Here is an 11047-nt window from a genome sequence, read left to right as displayed (position 1 = left end):
CTAGGACCACCTTCCTTCCACTCACACTGAAGTGGAAATCTCAAGTGTGAGCTTTTTGTGCATCCAGTAGAGTCCAGACTTGTTCCTCCGCTCACCAAGAAAAACTGGCCTTCCTATGACCTTTCCATAAAACAAGTGAGTACGTCCTCCTCTGGCTGCTGTCTCCCTATAGGTCTGTTTTGTTAAAGCTGAACACTGACTTAACTGACTTAACTGTTCAGAGAGCAAAGTAATCACGAGGAAAAGCTTTCCATCATAATTATTAACTTGCTGACTTAACTTGTTCCTCTGAAAAACAGAGTTTGCAGTCTGCTCTATAAACTATCCTTTTATTAACCATAGCTTTGTACGTAATGCAATACTTGTCACGGTTTTTCCAACCCAGACTACTTTTCATTTAAATAAAACAAAATCATTGGTTATTGGAGTCCATTGGAATTGATTGTTTTTTTTAATTCTTTATTTGGTTCTCCATAAACATTAATATTTCATTGTTGGCGCAGTCAATTCAAATTGAGTAATATTGAGAAATATCGCCTCAGTATTAAATCATGCCTCCTGGAGGCCTCCTGGGTGTGGGTGGCTAATTACTGGGGATATTTTTCTCCCATTCAGTCTGCTGCCTTGCCTCTGTCATAATCAATGAGCCTTGTAACACTCAATTAGAAAATAATTGGATTTGTGTGTGTTCAAGGTGGAAAAACATGTACATTTGAGCGGACATGAAAGAACTGCTTATCTCTGTTGACAGCTGTAATGAAGCTGAATTGGGTCGGCCAGTTGTAAATTTCAGTCATTATAAGCATATTCCAACAATTCTCTCCTCTTCTACACCCAGATGTTTTGAATTTGGCTTGGTTTAAAACAGCTGGAATTTACATTATAATGTTTAATTAATAATCTACACTTGGGCACATACCGCTAGCTAAATACAATGAGTCCATGTACTGTTCACATATCACAGAAAGAGTAAATTGGTTTACACAGTTAACTGTTAACTGTTAAATTCACCATTATGCTTCTATTGTTTTAAAGTCTAAATATTTAATAATATACTGATCCATTCCTGCATCTTTTGTGCATCTTTTTTTTATTTTTTTAGTCTTTCAAAAGAGGTATACAAACGTTTTTGGACATATTTGTAGAAACAGTAGCGGTGTCTCAATTCATGTCTAAGCTTCAAGCCTTTGGGTGGGCGTTTCCATGACAGCAGATGACTGACTGAAGGCCAGTGCTAGGAGAGACACTGTCAACTTCTGTGGAGTACTACTGACTGGAGCGCATCATAGCCCACAAGACTTTATTTTCCCCTTTTTTACACAAGCTTACAGACTGTTACAGACGGCCAAAACTCTCCCACCCTCAGCACTTTGTATGTTACCCTGTGAGTCATGATTCCAACTCGGAGTAACTGAAGTATTCAGTGTTCATGGCTCCTGGAGAACACCAATGCACGTGGTATAATCGAAACATAAATAAAACTTAAACACCCAGGACACTGATTTCTTAGCAAAAATGAATTTTAATTTCAGTTCAAATTTAACAGACATGATTAGAGAAATTTAATAGTGTTGTCTGAGAGGCTGATGCACGACAGTTTATGGTCCTATAATGGATTTTAATAATAGAGTTTTGTTATAGATGTGCTTCCATATTGCATTTTGACATCTAAGGTTGATTGGAACGAAACAACCACTAGAAAAAAAAAAATCAATTTCAGTCATACAGGTCGTTTCTGTTTTGATAGATCACTGTTATTGTTGTAGGCCATGCAAGGGAAGATTTATGTCCCAGTTTATGTGCACTGAGAATGGGATGTTATATCTAAGGAGCCTCTGACAACCACAAATCTTCCTGATAGTTATTAAAGTGGTCATGATCAGTCCGCCGCAGACACAGCGCTCAGTCTGTCACATTCCTGCTGCAACTGCCTGACAAGCGCCTTCAATTCATGGTGGAGCGGCAGGGTCGTGTCTGAGCTGCAGTGTAATAATCCTCTTCATATAACTGTTCGGAGAACACCTCGGCAAACACACCACACACACACACACTTTAATTTGATCTTCATGATCTGTTTATCTTAAATGACTTACGCTCGATGTAAGTATCATACAGTAGCTGTGCACTTACACTGACTTGCCAGTTTATTAGCTACATGTACAAGCTAATGTTCCCATCATATGTGTAAATGGGGGTGTACAAAATGTCACCTTTTAATAAGTAAATTATCAAAGAAACAATACTTCTCTCACACAGTGTTACCAAAACTGAACAATAAAAGCTTTATAAGGATGGGATTTATTGCAGAGCTGTTGTATTAGCCTGCATTAGATTGTGTCTGCAGCTCAGTGTATGTACTGTGTGTTGTGCTGATCCAGCGAGATAAAAAGGGTGAAATGCAGAAAACAGAGGAAGGATTCTCTGTTATTGATATCAGGTATTTATTGCTCTTTGAGATGGTGTGTGTGTGAGTTTGTGTGTTGATGTCTGTTTTAGTTGGGGTGTTGTACATGTCAGTGTGATAGATGACGTCCTTGCCGTGGCCTCTATTTTGTCATTCTCCGTGTGTGTGTGTGTGTGTTGTTTGGGTGGTCTGTGTAAGCATAAATTTAAAGGCTTGGGCGATGTGCTAATGTGGGTTGTGTGCAGTGGATCATTGGTTTGTTGTTGAATTTCGGATGCTGCAGTCTTATCTTATGACCTATAAAAGGACAGGGCAGAGAGTTCAATCATATTGACATATTTTCACGACCTTTAATTTTTTTCCTTGAATCAGGGGCATGATTTGCTTTGTTTGTTTTTATTTTGTACTTTGCTGTTGAAGAATGGGATTTCATTAGGTGTCAGGAAAAGGCCAATTACCTACAATGAACTAGCATTTTAAGCTGGCTTTTAAATCAGGGAAACACAACAAATATCTCATAGGAAAAAGAAAATTTATCCTACATAATGCTCCATGAACACGGATTTCCCCGTCAAAGCAACATGTCCTGTCTCAGCCTGATGGAGGATTTGCATTTCTCACATCTCAGAGTTTTTAATTATGGAATGAAAAATTCACCACAGCATGCCGAACATAATTGCTATCAAAATGAGAGATTTGCCAAAGTGTCCCAAAAGAGCTAATTGAGGGCAGAGTAATACTGATTAGGTTTGATTCTCTGAGCGCACGGGATTATGCGTTTCATGTTTGTGCATGTATGTAGTGTTTCTGTTTAGAGTCTTTTTGTCTTTATTCAATTCTTAACACATCAATAGACCGTCTGCCTGTGTCTGACTTCATGTGTGCAGTATAAATTGGAAATCTCCATGCATAAGGTTTGAAAATCTCATGTCTGGGTATTTAGCATGCCTTTCAGCACAGAATCATATGTGCTGCAGAGCCTGAGTTTGGTCAGTTTTTCATAAGAGACGATGCCTCATGATCTGAAAAGCGTTAGATTTTTCTGATGAATAATGTATTCATAGTCTGAAGCTGCAGACGTGTCTCACTGTGTGTTCAGAGATGCTTGACTTTCACACATCTCTGCTGGAATGAGGCTGAATCAAGAGCTTGTCTCGGTAATCAACAGCTGTGGGGAATATCCTTCTATGCACTGCAAAGACAGCAATGTTAGGATATTTCAAATATTTCTGAAGCCAAAGGGATGTTGGCTTCAGAGGCTTTATAATGGTGACTGTACAAACACCCACTTATTGGACACACAGCCAGAACTTTGGCTGATTGCTAGTTTTACATGTTTGTGTTTTTTTTTTTTTATCATAACCCTTATGGATAGCATACATTTAAGTTGATATGACAAGTAGATTGGAATAACATGGGGTGGACAATATTACTAAACCTGTAATGGAATAAAATACACAGTGTTAATGGAATTTTGTCCTGCACATACAGTATATACAGGGTCACATACATTTGGGAGAGTAAATATCCTAAATATGATAGTCAGGAGAGAAATGAATGGGAGATGTTAATAATATATCTGTTCAAAATCAGAGTTTTTTTGTTTTTATTGTATATGTGAAAGTAGGTCAGAGAGAGTTTTTATCATTATTTCAACCAACTGCAATTATTATGATGAAAACTGAAACTGTGTTGTAGTTGAAGAGAATCAATATTGAGGATCACGTTGCTTCCATGGGGCACAAAATCAATCGGATCAGACCTATTTTCCTTTCATAACAGAAATTATTGAAGCATAGGAGAAATAGTTTCTCATCATTGTAGATAATGGTTTCTACCTCGTCTCTTGTCAGTGAAAGGATTTTGACCTGCAGTCATAAAACTTTGTTGTCTGAGGACAGAGATCAAAGCTTGGTTACTTCTGAATAAGTCAAACCAATTATGACAGAGGAGAGATAAGGAATGTTATACTATTGATGTGAATGCCTTAATTATAGATAATAGTTATACATACAATGTTTATGACCTCCTTGCACAAGATTATACACTGATTTGTGCTGTTAAGAGTTAGGACTCTCTTGGAGTTTCTAAACACCAGTGTGATCACTCCTGTCAGAGTAGATGGATTGCAGTGTTTGCTTTGAAGACAGAGAAGTGGTCAGCGTGATGATTTGTAAAAGTCAGTGCAGCACAAATGGCCAGACGACCGGGAATCTGGGTGTTCTCAGAAGCTGACGGTAAATCCCATTGAGACCTTAGTGCCATCACACTGTGTAGGTCCCCTGCAAAGATCACTCATGCCAGACTCCATTAGCAAAAGGCTGCTCTCCACATGTCGCTGCCTGAACAAAGACGCATGTATTCATCTGACACTAAAGGAGGAATGCTAGCAGCCATAAATAAGGCTTTGCTCAACATGTTCTGAAGTGAGAAAAAACAAAAGCTTGTGTAATTCATAAATAACCAAAATGTGTAATGCTGAAAGTGGAGCATTTGCTGTGTTAATTGTTAGAACTGATGTGTGTCAGAGGCAGGATCAGCTGATAAAAGAGAGCAGTGATTTTTAAAGACAGGAGTTGATTGTCAAAGTAACATTCATGTCACCTCCTGCTTCTCTGAGGAAACCAGCTCTGTAATTTGTTGCTGTTGACAATATCCGATGTTATTTCTGTGATGTTACGATCACAGGTGCACCACTGAATTGTCTTTACAGAATATTGCGGACATTTAGCTGTAGTGGGTTTATACACTTTTTGGAATCATCTGCCCAGTATTATGTCACTGCATTTGTGATTATAGTTTCCCTGATGTATTATCAGTATTGGTTTTAATATCAACCTGCTGTCACAGTGACATCATGGTATTGATTCCCCATATGACTGCCGGGGAAAACTGAGTCACGTTTCCCGGAGAGGTTTGACGATAAGCCAGTGAGGAAACCCCTGTGGGCATTGTACGGGCAGGGCAGAATATGGTTATTTTATTGCGAGCTCCTGAAATGCTTCTTCAAAGATGATTTCTGACACAATTTTCATAACATCATAGTCCTTGCCTTCATCAGTAGGCTGCTCACTGTGTGATTGGATCATAAAAACGCCTCTTTGAGCTCAAGGAGTCGCACAGCTCTCTTTCACGTGACCCAGACCTTAATTAGTACGGCAACAGATTGTCATTTGCATGTGCGTGCCCCAGTGAGTAGATGGGAGGTGGTGCACATATGGGGGAAGGATAGTGGCACTTCAGGGCCAGTTTGCTTAACAAAGGTATAGTCAGTTCAGAGCTGTTGTTGTTATTGTAGCTTGTGGATACATTTACTATGCCCAATTTTGTGTGGTGTACCGGTGTAGGAAAATGATAAATTGAAGAATAAACTTAATTCATTATGTTATACTGTTACCAGAATGACTTTGCATTTGCATTAGAGGCATAGAAAGAGCTTGCCTTTGAATTTCACATGGCTCACCCTCACTGTGCACAACACAAAAGGTAACTCCACAGAGCGTCATTATTTTTCAAAGTGGCGCCCTGATCCTGACAAAAGATCCGCCTTATACCTGCCAGGAATTTCTGCCTTTGGAGAAAAAGAGCGGCACTGCGCTGTAAGACTCCTTTTATTTAGCAGGCAGCCACGTTTAGACGTTCGATGCCTTCGGCTGTTTGCTTTAAAGTACAAAAAAAAGCCTTGTCTGCCATAGAGATGCCACTTTGTTCTAACACTGATACAACATCCTTTCGGTGGTGTCAGGTTATAAATTATTGGAGTGAGTCATGAAATGTGTGTACCATGCATTTGTGTTTGCTGGATCATTGTGACTGAAAACAGAAGCTGCCTTACAGAGTATTTTCATGACATAGGGCTTTGAATTCAAACCGTAGACGGCATATATTCATACATAAAATACAAAAAGATACATAACAGCAACAGGAAGGTGGTTTATTGACCAGGCTTATTGTTTGTACCTGTGTTCAATAAACATTATTTGACCACACTAATTTTGATTTTTATCGCTTCTTTATCGCTAACTCATCTGTCATGTACAAAAAACGTTTTTCTTTACTCTGTGTTGAATTCGTTTTTGTAGTTCATTATCTGTATCATTTGTCAGGCTGGTTGTCAGTTGTACACAAGCTACTGGCCAGATTAATATCTCACATCATTACTCATACTGTTATTAAGCTGCTAACTACAGCTCATGCAAATATTCTCTGCAGTGATTTGCATCTACACTTCAGACACCCTCCAGAGCTCTGTTGCTCTATTGTCCGTACCAGAGTCTGCTGTTTATACCTGTGTGGCCAACATACTCTTTGGCGCATTATCTCACATTCTCTATTTCTCTGGTAAAACGAGAGCCACAGAAAATGGAAGAAATGGTTGTTTTCCTGTACTCCATATTGACCGTTCCCCTGTACTGTGTATCTTGTTGATTGACAGGTAGAATCCCTGAAAGCCTCTGCTGGCATGTTATTGCTCTGGGTCAGAAGCAGGCAAACAGGAGTTACTCCCCCATATCTACTCTTTGCTTTTCTCTCTGCCTTTTTTTTTTTTTTTTTTTTTTACTGTCCACTATCTTTCTGCCTCCTTATAAAATTTCTCGCCTCACTCTGAATTATTGACTAGTCTGGAATCCCATGAGACTCTGCTTATGGTGTGTTGTTGTCCATCAGCAGCACAGAGGTTTTTTTCTTTTATATTCTTTTCTTTTTTTGTGTGGAATCCCTAAACCAAAATGAAAACATGCTGGGATTTATCATGTCCAGAATCAGGGAATGGTCAGGATAGCATTGGACTTTACTTTATCCCCAACATGTCACATTTAACCAACAGGTCCAATCACAGGTGTAACTAACAACATTAACAATGGTATAAAGTGACACACCTACAGACATTAAGAGTGGAGCCATTGGAGTCATTAGTTTGTCTACTTAAATGTTTGTCTGTTTTTGTGGCCATGAGTGATGTCAAAATGTTTGCCATGAAAAAAGGCGTTAACTGTGTCATTTCTATCTCTTTCTTGTATTGATTGCCTTGTTTGTGTGTTAACATTAACACTTTGTCAAGGTCAATCTATTACAGGAAATAGATTTTTAACACTATCAGTGGGTTCTGAGAAGTATGGCCACGCAGTGTCACTGTTTTGGATGGTAAACAGAAGAAACAACACTTACTTGCACAGGAAACACTGAAGGGGCAAGGGCTGGTGATATTCAGTTTTTTTTTTTTGTTACTGTCAATAAATGAAAAGTTTTTAAAAAATAACAATGTGTCACTCTGTAATACTTATCAACTTCTCTAAACTGTCTCTGGCCCTCAGCTGCAAGTCAGTTTGTTCCTGTTGAAATGTAAATCTTTAAATATTGGTTGAATACATAATTTGATTTGATTCTTTCTTTTTTCAAAGCTGAGTAATTTCCTGAAATAGCTGGGCAGTGTAGTTTGTAGGAAAAGTTACTCAAACCGAAAGAAATAGAGCATTTACTGGGGATTTTCAGGCAGTGTATGTGTGATTCACATACACTTTTCATGGGATTTGTTAATAAGAAGAAAAAATGTTGACTATCACCGGACTTAAACTTTCCTGATGCTAGTTAATGTAAATATATTGAAAAAATAATGATTACACTGATTCATCTTCATCAGTGGGTCACCACTTGACTGTCAAGGCAGTGAAAACATTGTTATGAAAAATTCAAGCAATGTGTTTGGTTTGGTTTGGTTTTGTTTGGTTTGGTTTTGTTTTGGTTTGGTTTGGTTTGGTTTGTTTTGGTTTGGTTTGGTTTGGTTTGGTTTTTTTGTTTTGTTTTGGTTTGTTTTGCTTCACCTCACTTTGATCACTCATCAATCACATCAAACTAACTTCGAATAGTCTCCACTCACAGTCTGATATAATCACACAGTCTTGCTGAATCATTTTAACATTTTGATAACTCTGAAGGCTGATGGGATCTACATGGAAGCCGCCTTGTGATGAGTTGGTTTTCTTCATGACCGTTTCAACTCGGCAAGCTGAGCCCGTGCTTGGAAACCGCTGGTCGTGCAGGGGAATGTTGATTCATGTGGAGCTGGAGATGACCTCGCTGCTGACGATGAATGCTACTTCATTGTCCTGAACTAATTATTCCAGTGACAAGTGTGACAGTGTCCCCTATCTTTGAACAGAGCTTTGAACAGTATTGAGTGGCTCAAGGTTGCCGTCTGATGTGACTTTAAATTGAAATTTGAAACCCTGCCATGAAAAGGTGCTGCTGCATGTACAGCGGTGTGTGCTGTGAAATTACCTGTTGCTTAGGAACCAGTGTGACTTGATGCATGAGAGCAGGCTTTGCCAAGGTCTTTGAACACAAGAAATTCTCCACAGCCTTGTGTTAAGTCAAATCCTAATTATTGATATTTTCTATATAATGTATGTGCCAGACAGTATGGACTCAAATTACAAAACAAACTGACCATCTTACCCTCTTCTCATCCAGCTGAAGACTTCTTTATTGTAACTATTTTTCACGAGCTTTGCACATTTTGAAATGGCCCATTTCCACTGTAAAAAAAGAAAGGATACATCTCTTGTTTTGCTAACATGAGCATATGTGAGTGACAGTATCATAATCAGCATGTCTATATAGTGTTGCTCATTCACTCCCTGTTGTTTTTATTGTTTCCTCTATTTGCACATTCCACAACCGAACAAAGGGATGTGTGAAAATATCTTTTCCAGGTTACTGAGGATCTCAGCGGAGTGGAGGTGTCGGGCACAGACGCCCACATGTTCAGCCCTGGCACAGAGGTTGTCATTGTCACTACGCAACCATACATGGTGATTAAATCGTCCCCCAGTGAATAAAAAACACAAATCACAGCCATATGAGACAGTGTGAGTATCCTATCTGTTCTATGTGTTACACAATACACATATCTGAAGATTACACAATCTTAGTAATAAACAACAGGAACAGTGGTTCAACATCTGGAATGTGTGGAAGTTGTCCAAAAAAAGAAAAGAAAAACAAGTCCCATGATGTTTTCCAAAGCTAAAGCATCTAAAAACATGAGTGTACTCAAAACAAAATCCTCAGTGGTGTTGAAATGTTTACGTTTCACCTCCTTTTATGGCATTTTTTTTGGGAAATGCACTATTTGAAAAAAAAAACAAACAAACAAACAAACAAAAAAAAGGCCTTTTGTTTTTTTCTTATATTGTTTTTGGGAGAAAACAAAATGTAACTCTAGGTACATGGGAATTGTATATAATTTATAATGGTCAGGCTGCCATGGCAGTGTGGGAATATTATTTGTTATGTATATTGATAAAGCATAACTGCATTGAATGGCCTTTGAAATAATGTATTTCAGAGTTAAATAGATGTAACTCAAGGAAAATGCCAATATTTACCAGAGAGGGTCTTAGACATACTGGTACTTAATGCCCAGTGAGCACATTTCCTCCATAATCCTCCAAAATTTATACATAATATGTAACTTATACACTGTAATGTGAAAGGGCATCCTGCAAGTGAATATAACATTTACAAGGTGCAACACCACACGTGTATAATATGACCAACAACATTTTTCTAATATGATATAATCCAAAAATGGGACAGAGCTAGAACAGGATGCAGACACATCGCTGTACTGAGAGGGAGCTGTGTGGGGGCGAGTTTACCGTCAGCTAATCAATGTTTTATTGCACACAGCCAAGAAAAATCTGTCCTTGATTAGTGAATACCAGTAAAGGGGTGTAAAGCCATGAACGCCATCCCACCCTCTCTCCCTGAATTGCACTCCCACTGTGAGGAAAAGCTCTGGTCAAATGAAGACAGCAGACGCAGTCGCCATCAGTGGGGGCAGCATCAGAGGAACAGCAGCACTTCAAATGGAATGTGAGGTTTTCAAGGCATACAGTCATAAATTTTTCATCTGCAGCCGCCTTTGAGGCAGGAGAGGGGGGCAGGCCAGCCGGGCTCCAGTTGAAGGCTTCTAACAGCAAACTAGGGCTTTCAGAGACAAAAGGCAGACGGGGGAAGGGCACTTGAAATGAGAAACAACAAAAATCCTTTGTTTACAATAGATGAGCAAAGAGCAGTAAACAAAGTCACTGTTCACCTGCCATAGCCGAGAAGATCTGCCAGCGGGAGTGAGAAATATCTCGACAGCAATCAAAAAGATAATGGCAGAGCAACAATTGTGAATACTGTATGCCTCAAAATAATGGCTGTCACAACAACAAACCTGAAAAGATTCATAAATGACTATTTGTTTTACAGTCATCCTTTTTATATTGTCTATAGTGTGAACTATATAGGAGGAAAAGATTAAAGACCACGCTTTATAGGCATTATATTTCAAATTATTTAATGAGAAAATATTATAAATGTTTCTTTAAACATAAAACCCTATGAACATGTGGTTGTCACAGACTTTCACACAATAGTTCAGTGATATCCACTGAATAATTTTGTAGAAAAGGACAGCGTTCTGACACACAGTTTTTATTTTGAAATTCACAATTCATGCACATGTAAACAGGTTCTTAAAGCCTACAATAAGGTGAACACCAATATAGAAGCAAGGACTCAGCATGAACTACAGGCTAATGTGTATTTTTAGCACAGTCCTTTTTGGTAGCTTACAAATTAGTGTCCTGT

General features: G+C 38.7%; 1 long non-coding RNA gene across 3 annotated transcripts in view; it reads left to right on the top strand.

The window, feature by feature from the left end:
- Nucleotides 1–11047, top strand: part of LOC139633043 (uncharacterized) — a 31647-nt gene that overhangs the window by 1603 nt on the left and 18997 nt on the right. For all 3 annotated transcript variants that reach the window (XR_011693670.1, XR_011693669.1, XR_011693671.1), the window contains exons 2-3: nt 5–135; nt 9093–9273. This is a non-coding gene — a long non-coding RNA (uncharacterized lncRNA). The remainder of the gene's footprint in view (nt 1–4; nt 136–9092; nt 9274–11047) is intronic.

The sequence above is a fragment of the Trachinotus anak genome, unplaced genomic scaffold, assembly GCF_046630095.1.
Source record: "Trachinotus anak isolate AG129_WGS33_773 ecotype Australia unplaced genomic scaffold, CSIRO_AGI_Tana_v1 ptg000002l, whole genome shotgun sequence".
NCBI classification, from domain to species: domain Eukaryota; kingdom Metazoa; phylum Chordata; class Actinopteri; order Carangiformes; family Carangidae; genus Trachinotus; species Trachinotus anak.
This window is presented reverse-complemented; position numbering and strand designations above follow the sequence as displayed.